This window comes from Panicum virgatum, chromosome 9K, assembly GCF_016808335.1.
Source record: "Panicum virgatum strain AP13 chromosome 9K, P.virgatum_v5, whole genome shotgun sequence".
Lineage (NCBI taxonomy): Eukaryota > Viridiplantae > Streptophyta > Magnoliopsida > Poales > Poaceae > Panicum > Panicum virgatum.
The window spans coordinates 15,003,284-15,025,633 of NC_053144.1; positions in this window are offsets into that span (position 1 = coordinate 15,003,284).

Genomic DNA, 22,350 nt, shown 5'->3' on the forward strand with positions numbered 1-22,350 from the left:
TCTAAAAAATTGTAAGTATTCTTGATATAAGTAGCTTGAATTTGAATTTGGTAGAACGGTGGAAACATTATTTTGCTATTTGTATGTATGCTCCCCTGCTTGTACATCGTCACCTCTATATATTTTTGGGATCTCTTGTAACTGAACTTGGTTTGAACAGAAACAAGTGTTGTGATCAATGCATGCAAGAGGACGAATTGCTTGCTTGCTTGGCTGTTCAACGAAAAAACGTCATGTAAGGATCCGATCCTAAAGGGCTTGTCCACGAATCCAAGCACCAGGCTTAAAATGACTTTGCATTTATGTGTTTCGTGGGCAAACCTATTTCAATCCCTCCTGACGTGTACTTATTTCTTAGTATACCCTAGTGGCAAAGAAGGAGAATAAAAGAAAACACAAATCTATAGTGGTAAAAAAACTTGCTACCCACGTATATATGTACCACCTTTGACCCCGCATCCATGAAAATGAGCGACGCCTTGGCGTGCGTATGCCGCCACTGCGCCGCACTATGCTACTGGTGCCCCGGCCGCTTGGAGTGCACGACCCTCTGGCTCTTGCTACGGAAGAATACTAGGAAAACCAAGCGTGGTAGGGTGCGAGATGAAAACGAGGACGACCACACGAGCTGGGGGTACTGTTGTTTTATTTCTCTCGGGCCGGGCGGCCGGCTCGAATGCTCGATCTTACTGCATGCGCGCGGACCGGGTGATGCGGATGCTATAAGAACCAAGTGGCGTGCGTGTCTACTCTCGATATATATACCAGTAGAGTACAAGGAGAACAAACCCTCCGGCCCACCGTGCACCCACACACTGCTAGCTATAGCTGCTGCGTCGTTCCGTGCGCAAGCAGACAGAGCGCCGGCCGCAGCCCACCTGCGGTCCCAGCTTTTTCCCAGCCTCTCTGCCAGTGCCATGGCGTCGTCCCGTTTCGCTGTCCTCGCGCTGCTCGTGGTCGTCCTGAGCTGCGCCACGGCGGCGTCGGCGGCCAGGTACACCGTCGGTGGTGACCAGGGTCCAGGCTCCAGGGGCGGCGCGGCGGAGGATCGGCGTCAACAGCAACAGCAACAAGTGGACCAGCGGCAGGGTCTTTGCGGTTGGAGACGAGCTAGTAGATGCGTGCGCACTCTGGTCCTCCGTGGGTTTGTTATCACCGGACGTACTTGCGAGTAGCGAGGGTCTTTTTTTTTCGTTCCCTCCGCACATTATTCTTTAATTTCTTTGCTAGACAACATTAATTGATCAAGAATCCCACGAGCGGGGGCGGACGGCCTTGCACCCCCGCTCGGGCCCGTCTGCCCCCGCTCGTGGGGAGGACCACGCGATTCTCCCCCCAGCGTGCGGGGGGCGAGGGAGGGTTCCCCTGCTTTTTTTTTTCGGATACCATGATTAGGGGCACTCTAATCAGGGGACTAAAATTATTCTAAAAACACAAACATATGTTAGACAACCGGGCCACCAAAAGCCTACAGTCTCCTTCCAATCTGAAAGAAAGGAAATGACTCAAAGAAGCCCAATACGCGGCCCACGCATACAGTGCGGCCCGTCCAAACCCCTCGAACCCGCAGGGCAATCTCCACCTCGCTCGAGGGCCTCCCGCCGAGACCCTCGAGGACGCCCCACATCTCTGCCTCGTTCAAGGGTAGCGAGCCTACCCTCGGGGGAGCGGATCGTCTCCGCCTCGCTCGAGGCCACTCCTCGGCGGAAAGGACAAACGGCCCTTCCGCTCACCCGCTCGTCGTACGGAGGCATTAAATTCCAACCACTCCTCCGCGGCGCTCGGGTCAGACGACGTCAGGCCTCCATTCCCCACGGTGGCTGTGACCGGAGTCCCGTCCGCCAACTCCGGTCAATGCTCCGCCATTCCGGACGCTATGGCGACACTGTGGGAACCTGCGACGCAGTGCAAGACGTGCTCGGCACTGCTCCAGGCACTGTGCTGCAAACTCCCCGTACTTCCCTCGTGCTTTTCCCTCCGCAGGAACCCTCGAATGGCATGGGCACGACCCTCGGAAGCGGCTCCGACCTTGACCAGGACAAGACCCTGGCCTGCAGGACCCTTGGAACGCCGCCACGCCACGCCTGGAGGACGGTACCCCCTACAGTAGCCACCACGCCGCCCGCTGGAGCTACAAGGACGCCGGCGCGATCTCCGCAAGGCCAAGGACGATGCTAAGGACGATCGCCACGCCAGGCGCCACACCCCACAGTGTACTTTCCACAGTGCTCGACCACTGCACCCCCGCAATTCGGGGGGAAGACGACGACTTCTCCTTTCTCCCGCACATGTACACCGCCCTCCTTGTGTCTATAAAAGGTGGAGGCGGGCTCTATCTTATGGGCTGGATCTGAGTGGATCGATCTGGCAGCACACAACACTCAGCACTACTCACAGAGCACATACGCTCTTCTGAGCCCCGATATTGGCACTCGCCTCAATCAACTCCTCCTCTAGCAGAGACCTGGGAGCTTCCCTCCCTCTCTCGCCTCGCTTGTACCCCCCTACTACAGGCACCCCCGGTGCAAGACAGTACAATGTTCTCGCAAACCCCTTTGCTGGACGTACGGCTCCGCGGCCGGAACTAGGATAAACCCGTGCATGACTGTGTTGCCTCTTGCATCAACCATCTGGGACGAGGAACACGCAGCATCATCACTAGTTGGGTCTGGACCGCCGGGTCAGGACACCGACAGTTGGCGCGCCAGGTAAGGGAAGCTGCGTGACATTTCTCTTTTTTTCCTATTTGATCTCCAGGGATGGCGAGCAGATCCAACCCATTTCCCATGGGCGCCTCGGATCCGCTCCTAGCGGGATACGAGATTCAGTTCGGGAGTCTTGAGTTCAGGGCAACCGGCAACGGTTATCTCATGGAGCTCCTCTCGCCCCGACGCAACCCCGACGCTCCGACGTCACCAGCCCGGCACAACAGGCGCTCGGGCTAGCGCTCGCGACAAGCGCGCATGGAGCGGCGCAGGGCGGCACGCCTCAGCTCCCCCCACGTGGGTTGAGCTTGGCATGTCGCAACTCAGCGTCGCGGCCGACGGAGCCACCACTTCGTCATCACGTGCTCCGACACCACCGTCGACCGCAGCCCCAGTGCCTCCCAGGGAGGGCGCGACTGCGCCGTCGACGTTTCCCTTCGGGATGCGCAACGCTGCCACCTATGCCTCTTCATCGAGCACCAACTTCGCCGAGTACGAGGATCTGTCGGGTCATCACCTCCACTCGATCCGCAACCACATCGCGTCATCTCCTGACGACTCCTACCCCGAAACGGCGGGCTCGATCGCCGACGACATCAACTTCTTCATGGACAACTTCACGGCCGAGGAGGCCGAGGACTACTCCGGGGTCCGCGACCTCGACGCTTTCTGCTCGTTCCAGCTCGCGGCGGCTTACTGCCTCACCTGCTCCGAGGACTCCAGCGAGGGGGATTACGATCCCACTCGGGAGTGCTTCATGGTCCAGCTCGCGGACGGGCAAATCGGCAACGCTCCGGGCAATGACGGGAACGGCGGGGTAGACGCGCAGGCAAACCAAGCGGTGGTGCTTGTCGCGACCCCTTCTTCTTCGTCAAGCTCGGTGGCGCGGCAAACACAGCTAGCGCAACTCAAGGAGCTTCAAGCCAGGCTCGACGAGCAGCGCCGGCAGACACAGGAGCTGCGCACTGCGCTCGAGCAGCAGCGCACCGCGCGTGGCACCTTGCCCGGGAACGGATCCTAGCTGACAACGTCGACAGACCACCGGAACTGAAGACGGCCAGCGAGAAACTTGTCGCTGCGGCCTACCTACTCCAATCAATGCCCGAGCAATCTACGACTTCGGGTCGCAACCTGCGCAACGAGGCACAAGTGCTCATCGAGCAGGCTGCCGTGCAGCAGGCCGAGAGCTATGCGTCTCGCATACGCTCGACAGTCCCGAAGACCGGAGGTGCAGCACACCAGGGCCGCGAGGCCTCGGTGCACTCTCCCCCGGAAGGAATGGGCACGGCAGCCGCAGCGGACAGTGCGAAGGCACCCTCGGTGCACGACCGCATCGGAAGGACTCCCGCAAGGGAGCGACTCCACGACACGTGCGGACACGCCGGCGACGGCGATGCCTGCAACATCATCAATGGCAGGAAGTACACCTCTCGACGGGGTGGTCGCTTCGAACCCGAACACGACAGGGGCGAGTCACCGGAGCCTCCGGGCACCCGTGTGTTTAGCCGGGAGATTCGTACCGCTCCCTTTCCCCCGCGCTTTCGACAGCCCACCACCCTCGTCAAATACTCGGGCGAGACCGATCCCGCGGTCTGGCTCAACGACTATCACCTAGCATGTCAGCTGGGCGGTGCGACGGACGACGCGGTCATCATCCGCAACCTCCCCCTTCACCTCAATGATGCCACACGAACGTGGCTCGAGCATTTGCCCGCGGACTAGATCCACGACTGGGCCGACCTAGTCAAGATCTTCGTGAGCAACTTCCAGGGCACTTACGTGCGCCCTGGGAACTCCTGGGACCTCAAGGGGTGTCGGCAGAAGCCCAATGAGTCCCTGCGCGACTACGTGCGGTGCTTCTCCAAGCAATGCACCGAGCTCCCCAGCGTCACCCACGTCGAGGTCATCAACGCCTTCCTCGAAGGCACGACGTGCAGGAACCTGGTGCACGAGTTTGCGCGAAGCCGTCCCGCCAGTACCAACGAGCTGTTCGATGCCACCACCAACTACGCCGCCGGCGAGGAGGCAGTTGGTGCCATCTTTGACGACAAGGCGAACAATCGCAAGAAAGATGCGCCCGCGGAGGGCAACAGCGCCAAGACCAACGCCTCCGCCAAGAAGCAAAAGCGGGGGAAGAAAGAAAAGAAGCCGGCCCCACCGAACCAGTGCGGACCGGGACAGGCGGAGGACTCAGACAAGGTCTTAGTCGCTGCCCTAGACCACAAAAGACCTCGAGGCCCCCTCGAGGCGGTGGCGGCCTATTCGACGATATGCTCAAGATGTCGTGCCCTTACCACAAGGGCTCGGTCAACCACACCCTCGAGCAATACAAGATGCTCTGAAAGTACTACAACTGTGTCTTGCATCGCGACGAGGACAAGAAGAAGGATGCTGGCGACAAAAGTAGAGACGACGAGTTCCCTCCAGTGGAAAACACCTTCTTCATCTTCGGAGGGCCGACGACAAACATAACCTCTCGGCAGCGCAAGAGTGAGCACCGGGAAGTCTTCTCCATCACCAAGGCCACGCCATCCTACCTCGACTGGTCGGATGACACCATCTCCTTCGGCCACGAGGACCACCCCGACTACGTCCCACACCCAGGACGGTACCCGCTTGTTGTCGACCCCATCATCGGCAACACTCGCTTCTCCAAGGTGCTCATGGACGGAGGCAGCAGACTCAACATCATGTATGCTCACACCTTGGAGCTCATGGGGATCGGATTGGAGAAGCTCCGCCCCAGCAAGTCGCCATTCCATGGCGTTGCGCTGTGGAAGCGAGTCCAATCCCTCGGCCAGATCGACCTACCCGTCTGCTTCGGCACAGCAGCCAACTTCCACAAGGAAGTGCTCACCTTCGAGGTGGTGGGGTTTCGGGGAACCTACCACGCCATCCTTGGCCGTCCCTGCTACGCCAAGTTCATGGCCATCCCCAACTACACTTACCTCAAGCTGAAGATGCTGGATCCAAAGGGTGTCATCACCGTTGGCTCCTCATTCGAGCACGCCTACGAGTGCGAAGGACGAGGCCCTCGCAGCCACCCTCGACAAGATGGCAAGCGAGGCCTTGGACTCCACGCACCAGCACGTGGGCAGCTTCGAACCCGCCGAAGGTATCAAGAAGGTGCCCCTCAACCCGAATCACTCCGGACAAGGCGTTACAGGTCAGCGCCACCCACGACAGCAAGTAGGAAGTGGTGCTCGTATACTTTCTCCACGCCAATGCAGACATCTTTGCGTGGAGCCTCTCGGACATGTCTGGCATACCGAGGGAGGCCGCCGAGCACTCCCTTGACATCCGACCCAACTCCAAGCCGGTGAAGCAGCGCCTGCGACGCTTCGACGAGCTCAAGCGCCGGGCGATCGGCGAGGAGCTGCAGAAACTTCTGGCAGCCGGATTCATCAAGGTGGTATTCCATCCCGAGTGGCTAGCTAATCCTGTATTAGTGAAGAAAAAGAATGGAAGTTGGAGGATGTGCGTAGACTACAATAGTTTAAATAAAGCGTGTCCGAATGTTCCTTTTCTTTTTCCGCGTATTCATCAAATCGTTGATTCAACTGCGGGATACAAACTTTTATCCTTTCTTGATGCTTATTTTGGTTACCACCAAATCAAGATGAAAGAGTCCGACCAGCTCGCGACCTCTTTTATCACACCATTCGGCATGTACTGCTATGTCACGATGCCTTTTGGCCTCAGAAACGCTGGAGCTACATACCAGCGATGTATGCTTCACGTATTCGGGGACCATATCGGGCGGAACATAGAGGCATATGTCGATGACATCGTTGTAAAATTAAGGAAGGCGGATGACCTAGTCGCTGATCTCAGGATCGCGTTCGATTGCCTAAGGGCCAAAGGGGTCAAACTCAACCCCGAGAAGTGCGTGTTTGGAGTCCCTCGAGGTATGCTCTTGGGCTTCTTTGTCTCCCAGCGGGGCATTGAACACAACCCTGACAAAGTCTCGGCCATCACTCGGATGGGACCAATCCGGGACCTAAAGGGGGTACAGAGGGTCATGGGATGCCTGGCGTCCCTTAGCCGATTCATCTCGCGCCTTGGCGAGAAAGGCTTGCCTCTGTATCGACTCCTGAGGAAAACTGAGCGCTTCACGTGGACCCCCGAGGCTCAAGAAGCCCTCGACAGGATGAAGGCATCGTTCACTCTTGCCCCCATTCTCACACCACCCATAGACGGCGAGCCCCTCTACCTGTACATAGTTGCGACGACCCAAGTGGTCAGCGCGGTGATCATTGTCGAAAGACAAGAGGAGGGCCATGCTCTACCTGTCCAACGGCCAGTGTACTACATCAGCGAAGTGTTGTCCGAAACCAAGACACGCTACCCGCAGATCCAAAAGCTGCTATACGCGGTGGTCTTGGCTCGGCGAAAGCTGCGCCACTACTTCGAGGCCCATCCCATCACCGTGGTCTCGTCTTTCCCTCTGGGAGAGATAGTCCGCAACAGGGAAGCCGAGGGTAGAATTGCCAAGTGGTCTGTGGAGCTGATGGGAGAAACTCTCACCTACGCCCCTCGCAAGGCGATCAAGTCCCAAATCTTGGCCGACTTCATCGCTGAGTGGACGCACACTCAGCTGCCCCCGCCGCAAATCCAAGCTGAGTGCTGGATCATGTACTTCGACGGGTCGGTGATGAAAACCGGCATCGGCGCCGACCTCCTCTTCATCTCACCCCTCAGAGAGCACATGCGCTACGCAATTCGCTTACACTTCCCTGCGTCCAACAACATGGCGGAGTACGAGGCCCTCCTCAGTGGCCTCCGCATCGACATCGAGCTCGGCGTCAAGCGCCTCGACATACGCCGTGACTCTCAGCTCGTCATCGACCAAGTGATGAAGGAGTCTAGCTGTCATGACCTGAAAATGGAGGCATACTGCAATGCAGTACGCCGCCTCGAAGACAAGTTCGACGGCCTAGAACTCAACCACGTCCCGCGCAAGTACAACGAGGATGCCGACGAATTAGCCATGATCGCGTCAGGGTGGACCACCATCCCCCCGAACATCTTTGCTCGCGACATCGCCAAGCCCTCCGTCGATTTCAAGGATCCGGCGGAACCGGGCCCCTCGAACGCCGAGCCCCCTGACGGGAACCCGTCGGCGGATGAGGCCGAGCCCATGGACACTGACTTCGAGACCTCCTCCATTGACGAGGCCGAAGCAATGGAGATCGACGAGGCTCCACTTTCGCAAGACTGGCGCGACACCTCGACTGGATTAACCGAGGGGTGCTACCCTCGAACCGCGCACAGGCACGACGCATCGCTAGGCGAGCCAAGTCTTTCCTCATGATCGACAGAGAGCTGTACAAGCGCAGTCCCTCGGGCATCTTGCAACGTTGCATCCCGATCCCCGAGGGCAAGGAGCTAATTCGGGACATCCACGTCGGCATCTGCGGTCACCACGCAGCACCGCGCACCCTCATGAGTAACGCGTTTCGGCAAGGCTTTTACTGGCCCACCGCGGTCGCCGACGCCACCGACGTCGTACGAACCTGTGAGGGTTGCCAGTTCTACGCCCGGAAGATGCACCTCCCAGCCCACGCTCTGTAGACCATCCCCATCACGTGGCCATTCGCAGTGTGGGGACTGGACCTCATTGGCCCGATGCAGAAGGCACCCGGGGGCTTCACCCACTTGTTGGTGGCAATCGACAAATTCTCCAAGTGGATCGAGGCTCGACTCATCGGCAAGATTAGATCCAAGCAAATTGTTATGTTCTTTACTGACATTGTCTTTAGGTTCGGGGTCCTGAATTCGATCATCACCGACAACGGCACCCAGTTCACGGGCAAGAAGTTCTTGGCGTTCTGTGACACCTATCACATACGCGTGGACTGGTCGGCTATGGCGCACCCACAGACGAATGAACAAGTGGAGCGTGCCAATGGCATGATCCTCCAAGGCCTCAAGCCGAGGATCTTCAACAAGCTGAACAAGTTTGGCCGGAGGTGGCTCACAGAGCTACCCTCGGTTATCTGGAGCCTGAGGACGACCCCAAGCAGAGCCACAGGCTTTACACCGTTCTTCCTCGTCTATGGCGCCTGTTGGCGCTCCTTAAGTACCCATTTTACTATATGATTAGGAATTGTTTTGGTAAATTCTTCGGGATGATTCATGTACTAACCCGCCACTTAGCACCCGAACTTGACCGTTTTCGATTTTGTCCTGGATTTTGGAGCATGTTGCATTTTGACAGGAAATTGGACATTTTCGGAGATGTTTTGACGCATGGTTACAACTGGGCTAAGATGAGGAATAAGAGGAAGATTCAACACGCGAAAGATGGGACCGAAAGGGGCCAGATAGGGCCCAGGCCGGCCGGCCTGGAGTCCTTGGGCTGGCCGGCCTAGCCCGTTTCGGAGCCCAATCGGTCTCGGTTTTCTTCAGTACGAAGTATGCGTCAAGCCTAATCTATGTTTTACCAAAACCATCGACCATATCTTCCTATAAATACCCCGAAGCCGCCGTCAAAGAGGGAGCATCCAGGGAGATCGCAGAGATCGCAGAGAAGAGCATCCAGAGATACATTCGAGTTGGACACAAGAGAAAGGCGACACCGGAGGCCTCATCGTCCCTCGGCGCCGCTGCAAGTTGGAGGACAGTAAGGGATCCATCCCTTGCCGGAGATTTCGTCACCATGATCGACTACGCTTCGCTTAACTTCATGGGGTAAAGTCCTCGTTTGTTCATGGGGTTGTAAGGAGATCTTGAGTTGTAATTACCGAATCCTTTATGAGATTGATCTATCATGATTCTTGTTGATGATGCTTTGATGCCTAATAGTTCGCGGCTTGGCTTTGGGTTTGCTTTGCTCTTGCATGGTTTACTTAGATTACATCAACTATCGTGTTCTTATTGATTCGTTACCGATTATCCTCGTGTAGTGACAGTATGCGGGAGGGAAATGTTTTGATCTTGGAACACACCTTTGGTAGATTAGACGCGTTCTTCGTTGCTTGACGATTACATCTCTAGTGATCCTAGACCCTATGGACAAATGCTCTTCATATCTTGTGCACACATCTATCATTGCTCACTAGTCTAGATTAGATTAGATTGGTTAGATTAGATCTATTTCACACTCAAACACTCAATATAGATCTTTTATCGACATCATTAGTGCTTAGTTAAGCATAGTAATATACTTGTTTTGTGCATTGATAAATCTTGGGGGAATACTCTAAGGGAAAAGCTACTCGATCCGTGCACTTGCGGTACGTAAATTGGCGCTTTAAGAAGCGTCAACAGCGCCGAGGCCCTACTCCCCACGGACTTGGAGTACGGGTCACCGAGGCTCAAGGCCTATTAAGAGCAGCAGAACCAGCAAGCCCACGAGGACTCGCTGGACCAAGTGGACGAGGCTCGAGACGTGGTGCTCCTACACTCCGCGCGTTATCAGCAATCCCTGCGAAGATACCAGGCGCAGAGAGTTCAACGTCGAGACCTCAACAAGGGCGACCTGGTGCTGAGGCTTCGACAGGACAACAGGGGATGCCACAAGCTTTCACCACCGGGGGAAGGCCCATATATCATCACCGAGGTGCTTAAACCCGGCACGTACAAGCTGGCGAACGAAAATGGCGAAGTCTTCACCAATGCTTGGAACATACAACAGCTACGTCGCTTCTATCCTTAGAATTCTAAGCTATTTGTACATCGTTTGTACTCGTATTTATGATTTCCCGAAACAATAAAGGAGTATGCTTTACTTGTTCATTTTTTGGGAACTTTCAAGACCCTCGGGGGCTCGGATGCACATGAACACTAAGGTACGCCTGGCTTTACCCTTGGCAAAGCAAAGCCTCCCTCGGGGGCTACTACGGGGGGGAACCCCCGAACGTCCCAAAAAAAAATCGCCAATGTTTTTTCAAAAAATTTATGTATCTAAGTTTCTCGTATACTTAGAAAGCTAGACGCAAGGTGCAAACGACTAAGGAACGGGATCGGCCGAGCCACAAGACCGCCTACGCCTCCGGGATACGGCATCCCCACTCACCTCCCTATGCCTAAGTCATTTGTGAACGCGAATTTCCTCGCTGAAAGCTATCTAAGACGCATACGAGAACACGGAAGTTAAGTAGGAAAAAGCGAAGGCTCGAACGCACAAGGTCTCGATGGGCCACACCGTCGATTTACGATAACGAATTACTTAATCCAAAAGTACAATTATGATAAAGTACTAACTTATTACATGGACTCCAAGACCTAGACTTCCTATAGGTAATCATCCCCCCTTTGCGGGTCTTCAACGGCATCGAATTCAGCTTTGGGGGGGATGTCAGCTTCAAACTTCCCGGCCAGGATGGTGGCAAACTCCTCGGCGGCAGCGTCGACGTCATCCATGATGGCCGAAGCAGCATTCGCATCGGCGTCGGTTGGGACGACGTACCCTGATGACACCCTCTGAAGGTACATAATGTAGTGCGTCGAGGCCACGGAGAGGGCTCGCAGGACACCGAGGCGGAAAGTGCTCTTGGCGTGCTCGGCGATCCGGCCACCTAGCGCTCACAGGCGGCTAATCACCGAGCTACCAGACACGGCGCTGTCCCCCATGAGCTCCTGGCACACGCTCACAGCGGTCAGCTCCAGTTCAGCGTATTCAGCCTGCGCCGCCATGAGCGCGGTGTTGACCGCCTCCTTCACCGCAGCCTCGTCCGTCACTTTCTGCCTCAGCTTTGATCAGAGGAACCAAGATAAGCTGCGATAAATTCAGATCAAACGACAATGAAATTTTGAACACTCAGCCGCAATATTTTTCTGCGCCTCTTCCTGCTGGACTCGGGCGACCCCCTCGAGGGAGGACAAGGAGTCCTCCTTCTGCTTAAGGGCGGCCTCCGCGTTCCGGACGGCCACCTCCTTTTCCTCAAGGGCTCTGCCCTTCTCCTCGAGAGTCCCAGTCAGCGTAGCAACGGTCGCCTTCTCGCGCTGGAGCTCGGCCTCCTTGCGCTGGAGCTCGGCCTCCTTCTGCTCGAGCGCCGTCCTAACACACTGCAGCTCGGCAGTATGCGCCTCGGCCTCTTGAGCCTTTTGCTCCGCCGCGGCCCTCTGGACGTCGTGCTCGCCGGCAGTCCGCGCCAGCTCCTCCTCTAGCACGCGCTGGCACACTCCCAGACTGGTCAATTGGGTGTTGGTGTCGATATTCCGGAGCACCAAATCAGCATTGTACTGCCCAAGCCAGCGCATTTGGGAGTACAGCCAGGTCAGCTTGGTGCTCTTTTTGTGCGAAATGTCCCTCAGCTACTGCAAGTGGAAGAGCGTGAGTAAAGCACACGAAAACAAAACCGAACACGAGCAATTCCCAGGGAAAGACGCTTACGTTGAAGATCTGGAAATACGTCGTTCTATGGAGCTCCAAGGCGCGGTCGAGGTGGTCCTGAATCTGAGAGCCGACCTCAAACTGCGCCTTCCAGACCACTTCCTCCTCATGCTCGTTGCGGAGAAATTCCAAGGGGACCACGGACTGGATAATCACCCCATGACGGCCCCCTCAGACGTCCCCGCGCTAAGTACCTCCTTGGAGGCCGACGCGAACTCGGCAATCCGGTCGGCGGCACTAGCCGCAGCAGCAGGGTCGATGTCCTTCGAGTCCCTGACCTCATCGCTGCTCAGCGGCAGCTCCATCACTGGCTCCACGTTCTCCGGCGCCGTTTGTGTCGTTGCCGCTGTAACAACACCCTCGCCCTCAGCCCTTGCAGGCTCCGGGACGCAGGGTTCCTCCACTGCCGGCGCCCTTGGCGCCGACTCCTCCTCCATGACACTCTCGACCCCAGCCATCAGGGGCTCGGGGGCGGGGGTTTCCTTCTCTCTTTGGCTGGCGGGGTACTCCTGCGCGCCCCCACCGGCTCCTTCTCCTGCAACCGGCTGGGTGGCGCTATCTGCGTCGCCCCGACCGGCCTCGATTTCGACGTCCGGCCGGGCGGTGTCATCCGCGCTGCCTCGGCCGACCTCCTCCTCAGCATCAGCCTGAGTGACCGTTACAACGCCGCTCTGGCCGACGTCGCCCCCAATCTCCAGTGCTCGAGCCAGTTGGGCCTTCTGGGCCCCTCGAGCCATTGCCTCTTGGAGCTTCGCCCCTCCGCCACTATGTTCACTTCGGGCAGGTGCTGCGGCGCCGTGTGCGGTGTTGTGCGTGCCCCGGTCTTGAGGGCCTTGGTCGGCGCAAGCTGGGCCGCATCCCTGGCGATGGCCATGGAGCTGGGTAATCAGAGAGGAAGCGTTGAAGTCAACAGGACTGGAGGGTCGATTAAATGAATACGAAGGATGAAATCAAGATCACTTACCCTGACCGGGCGCTCATGCTGCGCTTGCCCGAGCCCCTCCTCTGGGCCCACGGCACGCTGACGCCTCCCGATGACTGGCCCGAGGGTGCCACCCACGGGTCGGCCTAACGCCTCGAGGCCGTCTGCGCGGGCGTCTCCTCACTCGCCGCGGACCCGCCGCCGCACATCGACACTGCGGGCGTGGGTGTCCTCCTACCCGTCGCCGGCGGGGGCGACCTCTGCCCTGTCACGGGCGTAGACAATCTCCTACCCGCTGCCGGCGTTGGCGACCTTCATTCCGCCGCCGGCGTGGGCGCCCACCGCTCTGTCCTCACGGGGGGTGGATCCACCAACGACCCCGATGTTAGCCTCGCCTGACCTAGCGTCACTGTCACATCCTCGCCGCCAGCCCCTCGATAGACCGGCGGGGAACCCGCGCCTGTCGCCGCCTCGTCGTCGTCCGAGAAGTTGAGCTCGGTGTCCGAGGAGTACTCCTCCTCGGTGGACTCAGGCGTGGCGGGCCGCGGCTTTCCCTCCGCGCGTGCAATCTTGCACTCCTTCTCGTGCTTTTCCTTCCTCTTCCTCTTCCTGGCGGCGGCCTCCTCCGCCGCATCTTTCTTCTTCTTCACCGCCTCTCCGTGCAGGCGGTTGACTTCGCGTTCCTCCGGGACCAGAGGCTTCGAGGTGTAGCCCTTGTGGCTCACCCCCTGCAAATGCAACCAAGTGAGGATCAAGGAGTGGGGAGGGGAGTAGCACAAATCGACAACGAATTGAAACTTGAACTCATCAAAGAAAATTACCCCGTCTCGGGGCGCATCTTGATCTCCCAGAGATCGTCTGGGATGTCGGGGAACTCCGCCACCGCATTCTTCGCCCTCCGGGCAGCGACGTCACGGGGGAGCAGCACGTACGACGCCCTCGAACTCGCGCTCGGGGCCTCGGGGGTGAGGTCGAAAATTGGCAGGTTCCTCTCTGTGAGTGGAATCACCCTCTACCAATGAAAGTTTGTGGTGACGGCCGCCGCTGTCAACCCCTTCCTCACCAGACGCTGCAACGCGTTTGTGAGCACCTCGAGTCTGGTCTGATGCGGTGGGGCGATACCCCCCTAGTTCCACTTCTCCGGCCTCTCCCAGAGCACCTTATTGGTGAACGCCAGGAGCCGGTTACCGAAGTTGCGCAGGTAAAACCACCCTCGGGTCCACCCAGTGTTGTTCGTCGTCATCTTGTTGGGGATGTACAAATTTGTTCGGGTTGGGCGCAAGTGGAGCATCAGACCGCCGGCGTGGGTGAACCTCTTCGGCTGGCCCTGCACGTTCTCGACGTAGAGCTCACCGCAGAACAAATGGATCCAAAGATCCCAGTGCGCCTTGATCCCCAGGTAACCCTCGCAGATGGAGTTGGGGCCGAAGTTGTGCAACTCCACTCCGTTGTAGTTGCACAACGCTCGCATGAATCTGCCGACGGGAACGCCGAATCCACGCTCGTGGAGCCGCACGAGGCTCACGACGTAGCTGTCGGCGGGATTCGGCTCGGTCTCCTCCGGCCGCAGGGGTATCCACGCCGGACGCTCTGAGTTGATGTTCACCGGCAGCAGCCTGTCGGCGACCAACTGCTCCAAGACCACCACGGTGGCGGTGAATCTCCCCCATGGCAACGGCTCCTGGACATCCGACATCACTTCGAACCACTGGGGAATGCGGGAAGGCAAGCTCTACGATGGCTAAGGTGCGCTCTCGTTCCCTCCTTCTTCCTCCTCTCGCTCTTGGCTCTGGGCTCAGGATGCAGGGGAGGCGGAGAAGGCAGGGGAGACGAAGGCAAAGTGGCCAGGTGAGCCCAAACAATCCCCCTTCCTCGCTTTTATCCATCAAGACGGGCGAATTCGCCGCCGCAGCCCGAATCCACCGCATTGAATGTGGTAGATTTTGCGATCACCGACAGCTGGGCCCCATGACTGCGGAGTCCCCCACGCGCGCACTCGGCAATAATTACGGCGCAGTAACCGACGGGCGCGGTGCTACTGTAGCACTATTCCATCCATCAGCCGCCGCCCACGTCTCTTAGCCTACCCAAGGCAGCCGCCTAAAAAGGCACGCCCCGCACCGCGCTACGCATACTGGGCCACGTAGCCCACGACTAGTGGGAGACTGGCGCGCACAACCGGCGACTCCGCGCCGTTTAGCGAATCATTATGTAATATTCCCCCCTAGAGAATTCCTTACCATCGAAGGAAATCGATCTCGAGGCCTTACTGATAAGGGGTTTGAAGCCTGGCCCGTCGAGGGTTCGACAGGCGCCCCAGATCACCAGAGTCAGGGACTGCATGGATGTGCCATACAAGCTACCCTCGAACGCGGAGTTCGAGACATCCTACGCAGTGTTCAAGGCCAGTCGAGGGTGCCTAGCAGGGGGATCCCATCGAGGGAGAGCATCGAGCCCTCGGACCCTATCGAATGGGTCCGAGCCCCGTCTAGCGAACCTTTGCGAGTGCTTTATGTGACGTGTCCACGGACTATGAGCCGACCCTTATCGAATGGGGGCACGGACGTCCACTTGAACCACAGGATAATAGCTCACTAAAGCAGCCATAGCTCGCGGCCCGGGCATGGGTAGCATGGTGCGCTTCACCCCTCCTCCCTGCTGAAGAGCGACAAGGGTCGTAACAAAAGTCGAGGGTCCCCTGAATGCCTTCACGCAGGCCAGGGCTCGGGGGCTCCTCGCACACCACGGCTCAGGCCGCACCCTCGAGTGGATCGACAAACGTCGATTGTGAAGCTCCACGTGTTTAGCCAAAACCCCCCACTTTTAACGCGCGCCTACCAGATGGTTCAACAGGACCTCGAGTCGCTGCGCCAGCATGAAAAATGCCGAGGCCAGCTGAAAAGAACGCCGATGCTGGCTGAAAAGGAAGCTGAGCAGCCTCCTAGTAAAGCAACCAAACAGGGCGACGTTTATAGCCCTTGGACGAGTGCAAACACTCCCCCAAGGCCTCGGGGGCTACATCCGCGGGTGCGCTGATGCGCCCCCACGGAGGAAACTTCACACATTCGAGGATAAAAATCCTCTGCAGGCCTGCTCGAACGCCTTCAGCAGCACGATGGCGACATGCCCAGCGGCGGCACCATGGTGCTCAAGGCGACTAAGATCTGCATAGGCAACTCAGGGTGGCCACCTCACTACTTCTCCAGTGACGAACCCCGATCCCAGATCGGACTCCTCTAACAAAGCTCCCTTGAGCACCGTTGCGCCCCCACCGAGCAAACCAAGACCACCGTGGTCAGTACTCGAGTCACGCCCTCGAAGGGTTAAGCCTCTGCAGGGCTGATACTCACCTTTACACCCTCGGTCATCCTCTCCGAGAAGAAGTTGGAGACTTCATTGCTCTTTGCAAACAAAAATTACAAAGGGTTACCGACTCGAAGCCATCAAAAAGTACAAACGCATTGCCACCTGCGTGGCAATTTTCCCTGTCTTGGGGAAGAGCGAGCTCCGATGAAGAGCACCGAGTCCTTGGCCGACATTACGACCAGGCTACTCGGGATTGCGAGAAGCAGCCCCTAGACCGTACGGGTCCAAAGGGATGCCCTTCTTGCAAGCTTTCTTCTAGCTTCTCCTCCACCAAAGACCTTACGGGGACCAAGCTAGCGGACAGCACCCTCTACACCACCTCCCCGAGAGCGACATTATCGCGAAGAGGGGCGGTGCGAAGAACGGCCGCCAAACCTGGTGCCAATGCCATGGTCAAGTGTCTCAACACCCCTTCAAGCTGAGGGACATCGCAGAAGCAGGACCTCACAGGACCCATGTTCTTCTGCTAATTCCACTGAAGCCGAGGGATGGTGAGCACGCCCTCTCCAGCTTTCCCCCGCCGCTCGCAAGCATTCTTCTAGCATCAAAGCCTAAAGAAGCCAGGCCACCCCATCCGTGGGCCGGCCGTAAAAGGCAAAGGGGCACATTACGAGACTTAGGCGAAGCTAGAAGTAAGAGCAGGGAAGTTGCAGAGGAAAAGGAGTCCCACAACCCCTATTTATAGTCGCGTTGGGTGCCAAGTTTTAAGCTTGTCGCAGGGGGAAGGCTTAGACCGCCCGTGACGGTGCGGCACCCCACAAGCAAAAGATGCCCTCGGTTACCATGCCGAGATGTGACCAGATAGGGCAACACCGAGCCCCTGGACGCTGAGCGGTGCAGCATCGGTGCTGGCCGACTGCCCTCGAACGGCGCACCGCAAGGCAACCAGGGAAAGTAGGGCTGAGAACCTACACGCGGGACAGCGCGGCATTTGCACCGGCTGCAGAGCAGCAGGCGCCACCATGACCCTGGCCTGCTCAGCACGCTGACGCGTCTCGTCACTAAAACAAAATAAGAAGGGGCGCGCGCCTCGGAGTACTTTTTCTGCTGGTGCACTACCCCGACCGACGAGTTGTCATGTCCACCAGGCAAGCCCCCGGACGCGCCCAGCGGGAACGCAACGCCGATCGATCACATCAAGGGGTAAAATTGCCAAATACCCTTTGGCCGATTCCCCTGACTCGACCAAAGGCTCGGGGGCTACTGTCGGGTACCATGATTAGGGGCACCCTAACCAGGGGACTAAAATCGCCCTAAAAACACAAATACATGTTAGGCAACCGGCCCCCCAAAGGCCTACAGCCTCCTTCCAATCTGGAAGAAAGGAAAGGACTCAAAAAAGCCCAATACGCTGCCTACGCACACAGTGCAGACCATCCAAGCCCCCTCGAACCCACAGGGCAATCTCCGCCTCGCTCGAGGGCCTCCAGCGGATCGTCTCCACTTCGTTCGAGGGTAGCGAGCCTACCCTCGGGGGAGCGGATCGTCTCCGCCTCGCTCGAGGCCACCCCTCGGCGGAAAGAACAAACGGCCCTTCCGCTCACCTGCTCGCCGTACGGAGTCATTAAATTCCAACCACTCCTCCGCGGCGCCCGGGTCAGACAACGTCAGGCCTCCATTCCCCACGGTGGCTGTGACCGGAGTCCCGTCTGCCAACTCCGGTCACTGCTCCGCCATTCCGGACGCTGTGGCGACACTGTGGGAACCTGCGACGCAGTGCAAGACATGCTCGGCACTGCTCTAGCCATTGTGCTGCCATCTCCCTGTACTTCCCTCGTGCTTTTCCCTCCGCAGGAACCCTCGAATGGCATGGGCACGACCCTCGGTAGCGGCTCCGACCTTGACCAGGACAAGACCCCGGCCTGCAGGACCCTCGGAACGCCACCACGCCACACCTGGAGGACGGTACCCCTACAGCAGCCACCACGCCGCCCGCTGGGGCTACAATTACGCCGGCGCGATCTGCGCAAGGCCAAGAACGATGCCCAGGACGATCGCCATGCCAGGTGCCACACCCCACAGTGTACTTTCCATAGTGCTCGACTACTGCACCCCCGCGATTCGGGGGGAAGACGACGACTTCTCCTTTCTCCCGCACATGTACACCACCCCTCCTTGTATCTATAAAAGGGGGAGGTGGGCTCTATCTTATGGGCTGGATCTGAGTGGATCGATCTGGCAGCACACAACACTCAGTACTACTCACAGAGTACATACGCTCTTCTGAGCCCCGATATTGGCACTCGCCTCAATCAACTCCTCCTCTAGCAGAGACCTGGGAGCTTCCCTCCCTCTTTTGCCTCGCTTGTACCCCCTACTACAGGCACCCCTGGTGCAAGACAGTATAGTGCTCTCGCACACCCGTTTGCTGGACGTACAGCTCCGCGGCCGGAACCAGGATAAACCCGTGCGTGACTGTGTTGCCTCTTGCATCAACCATTTGAGACGAGGAACACGCAGCATCATCACTAGTTGGGTCCGGACCACCGGGTCAGGACACCAACACTCCTCGTCGGGCTCCTTTCCCGGCGTCATTGGGTTCGGCGCGGTCGGCAGGGGACCCCTGCGAACGATGTCGGTGGGCAGCATCTCGACGTCGCGGAGCATGGGAGGGGCGCCATACACCCATGGTGAGCATGATCTGTTGATAGGGGCGGTCAGGGTGTGGCAATCCGTCGGCGCGACGAACTCTGAGTCGGTTCATGGGGGGATGAACTCGGGGCTACACAGAGCGGAATTCAGTCCCAACCAAAAGGGGAGATCTCATATTCGTCGGTTAGCGGCCAGATCAGAGCCGACTCATGGCAGGCCACCCAAGTCTGATTGGGACCGTGCGATTTCGAGAGAGAAACTAGCCACGGAGATTAAGAGGATTTTATTTGTGAATTATGTTGTTGGCGATTCGAGCGTTGATGATGAACTGGCTGAGATTTCTCATCTGATTGATGAAGCTGTGAACAGAATCCCGAGAGTCCCAGTTTGTCAGAATGTTCGGTCTGGAGGACAAATCTCACCATCTGGCGCGAGGAGGGAGACGACTCCAGAGGTGGATGGGCCGAACCGAAACAGTAATTGGCTGGCCTTTGGTAGAAGCGTGGAGGATCTATTCGCGCACTCATGGCGCACTGAGCCCAGGTCGCGCTGGGTTTGGATGCGTAAGCCTGCTATCGCTGGGGATGCGGAGTACCCTGCTAGGGTTGAGGAGGTTCGGAGGGAGGGGTGGCGTGCGCGCCGCCTGGTACGAACACATCCACCGCCGCCTCTAACCAAATCTTTTGGGAGTGCTCTGAGTTCGGGGGAGATGAATCGAGATAACCAGAAGGCGATGTGGGGCGATCAAGGTACCTCGAAGCGCCGAATCGAGGAAGAGCACAGGTATGGAGATGGAGGGAGAGGAAATTTCCATGGTGAAATTGGCCGCAGGGATGAGAGAGCTGGCAGGGACTTCTTCCAAGGTGAGCCGCCCAGAGATCGCTTCTACCACGACCAGGGGAGCACAGATGCGGATGCTGGCCGTAGGGATTTCTGAGGGAGAGAATGGGAGGCGAAGCGTAGATCAATGGACTTTGGTGACAACAGCTTTGGAAACATCGGCAGCAAACCATCCGAGAGGGGCTTTCATCAGAATCAAAGAGGCAACACATCTGTGCATGATAGACTTGGTGATGCTGGTCTCCGGAGGAGAGGATCTGACTCAAGGGACAAGGAACAAATTTGGGTGCCTGCCAGAACCAAAGATCTGGGCAACTGCAGATGGTGTGGTCAAGAGGGCCATCACCAAGCAACCTGCACAAATGATCCTCTCTGCTTTCAGTGCAAGACTCCAGGACATTTGGCAGCTCTGTGCCCACAATTATTAGGCTGCAAGATGAGAATGTTTGGATTTGGCTTTCCTGGTCAGGGCTTTTACAGTTTGCAGATACCTGACGTCAAGGCCACACAGCAAGAGGAGAACTTAGGGAATATTCACATCATCAGTGGTAGAGCTTCTGTTGCAGGGGTTGAAGATGAGCTCAAACATCTGATTGATAACAAGTGGGATTGGAAGATCAAGCAGATTACTGATTATGACTATCTTGCAGTTTTCCCCAACAAGACAATTCTGGAGACTTTATCAAAGTCAAATGGAGTCAAACTGGCCCTCCACAATCTGTTTGCTAAGGTATCTAAGTCAAATCAAGATATAAATGCCTCATCATATCTGCAAACTGGTTGGGTCAAGTTATATGGAATCCCAAACAATGCTAAAACTGAAGATGCTGTGAAACAAATTGCTGAGCTGGCCGGTGAGGTGGTGATGATTGATGAATTATCTTTGATCAGAGATGGGCCAGTTATGGTAAAAATCAATGGCAGAAATATTCACAAAATCAATGGGTTTGTTGAGGTATTCTTTGGCAAAGCTGGGCATGAAATCAAATTCGTAGCTGAGGGTGGCAACAAAGGGCAATCCCCTCCTGATCCACCTCAACCAAAGAAGCCATATGAGGGATCTGATGGGGAAGGAGAGGATTCAGAGAGAGATACCGAGCTGGAGTGGGAAAAGATGAGAAAACAATTCGAAAATGACAATCCACCTACTTCCCAAGGGGGCAAGACCGCAAGAGACAATCTTAGCCTACAATCACTAAACAAAAAATAATGCAGCTGGATGATAATTTTGTACCCTCCCCCAAATCTAAGCCAGATGCACTCTATGAAGCTGGGGAAGTGGTCATCTTGATCAGCCAGGATCCTTGTGAGGGGAACATCTCTTCTCAAGACATGGACATGGATAAAGAGCTGGACATTTGTGACACATCTAAAGAGGTTGCTACTACTCTCAAGAGGGTGGACTGGGGAGTGGACAGTGAAAGAGGCAGCAAGTCTGGAGTCGACGTTGGGGCTGACAAACTGGTGGACATATGTGACACATCTAAAGCGGATGCTACTGCTTTCAAGAAGGTGGACTGGGGAGTGGACAGTGAAAGAGGCAGCAAGTCTGGAGACGATGCTGGGACTGACAAACTGGTGGCTACTTTGTGTTCAAACTTGGGGGAGAATGTAACTGAGGGTAAGACTGAGACCTTATCAGGTGACTCCAACAAAATCTTGGTCCATGATAGGGATGGAGAATACTGGATGGAGAAGAGTAAGTGGCCTTGCCTGAAACTTGATCTCACCAATACTGACTTCAAGGAGGGAGAGGACACGGGACTGGGGAGCGCACTCGAAATTGTGGGGAGCAGGAAGGGAGCACGACATGAGGATGTGCCCCAGATGAATAAGTCGACAGGGGCACCGGCTGAGAGTCTGGGAGAGGATGACAACCCGTGGGCATTTTCCAAAGCACCAAGACAGAAATTCCACCCTACAGTTGGTGTCAGAAGAAGCTCCAGAATCACTCTTGGGGAGAATCGCAGGGGAGATCAACTCGACAATCCAGGTACGCCGTCTTCGTCTAATCCCTTCGCCATTTTGAATTCCATAGAGGATGAGGAGTTGGAAGTTATTGCTCTTGTGTTTGATGTTATTCTGGGCGGGAATAGTGAGGATATTAGGCATTCTATATCGGCTATCAAGCTAGAAGAAATGGCGAGGGCGAAAGTGGCTAAGGCCATCTATAATTCTCAGCGAGCGGAGAATCTGGCTAACACCCATGTTCTAGAAGGAGAGAACCTTGACCTGTCTTATATTTCCAATAGCCATAGAGGCTTTGCTGTGAAAAAGAAACCTGCCAAGGGGGGGCAAGAAGGGTGGGGGGAGTAAGCTGAGTGGGAGCTGAAACGGATTAGTATAAAATGAAAGCTCTTTTTTTGGAATATCAGGGGGATGGGTAAGTTATCCAGGGTCAGTTATCTTAAAGATCTCATCAGTCATGAGAACCTAGAGTTGGTTGGGGTGGAAACCATCAAAAAACAGTTCTCGGAATGTGAACTGATCTCTTTATCCCCTGACGTGAACTTCCAATGGAACTATATCCCTGCTAAAGGTCATTCTGGGGGGATCCTTGTAGGGGTCAGGAATAATATTCTGGA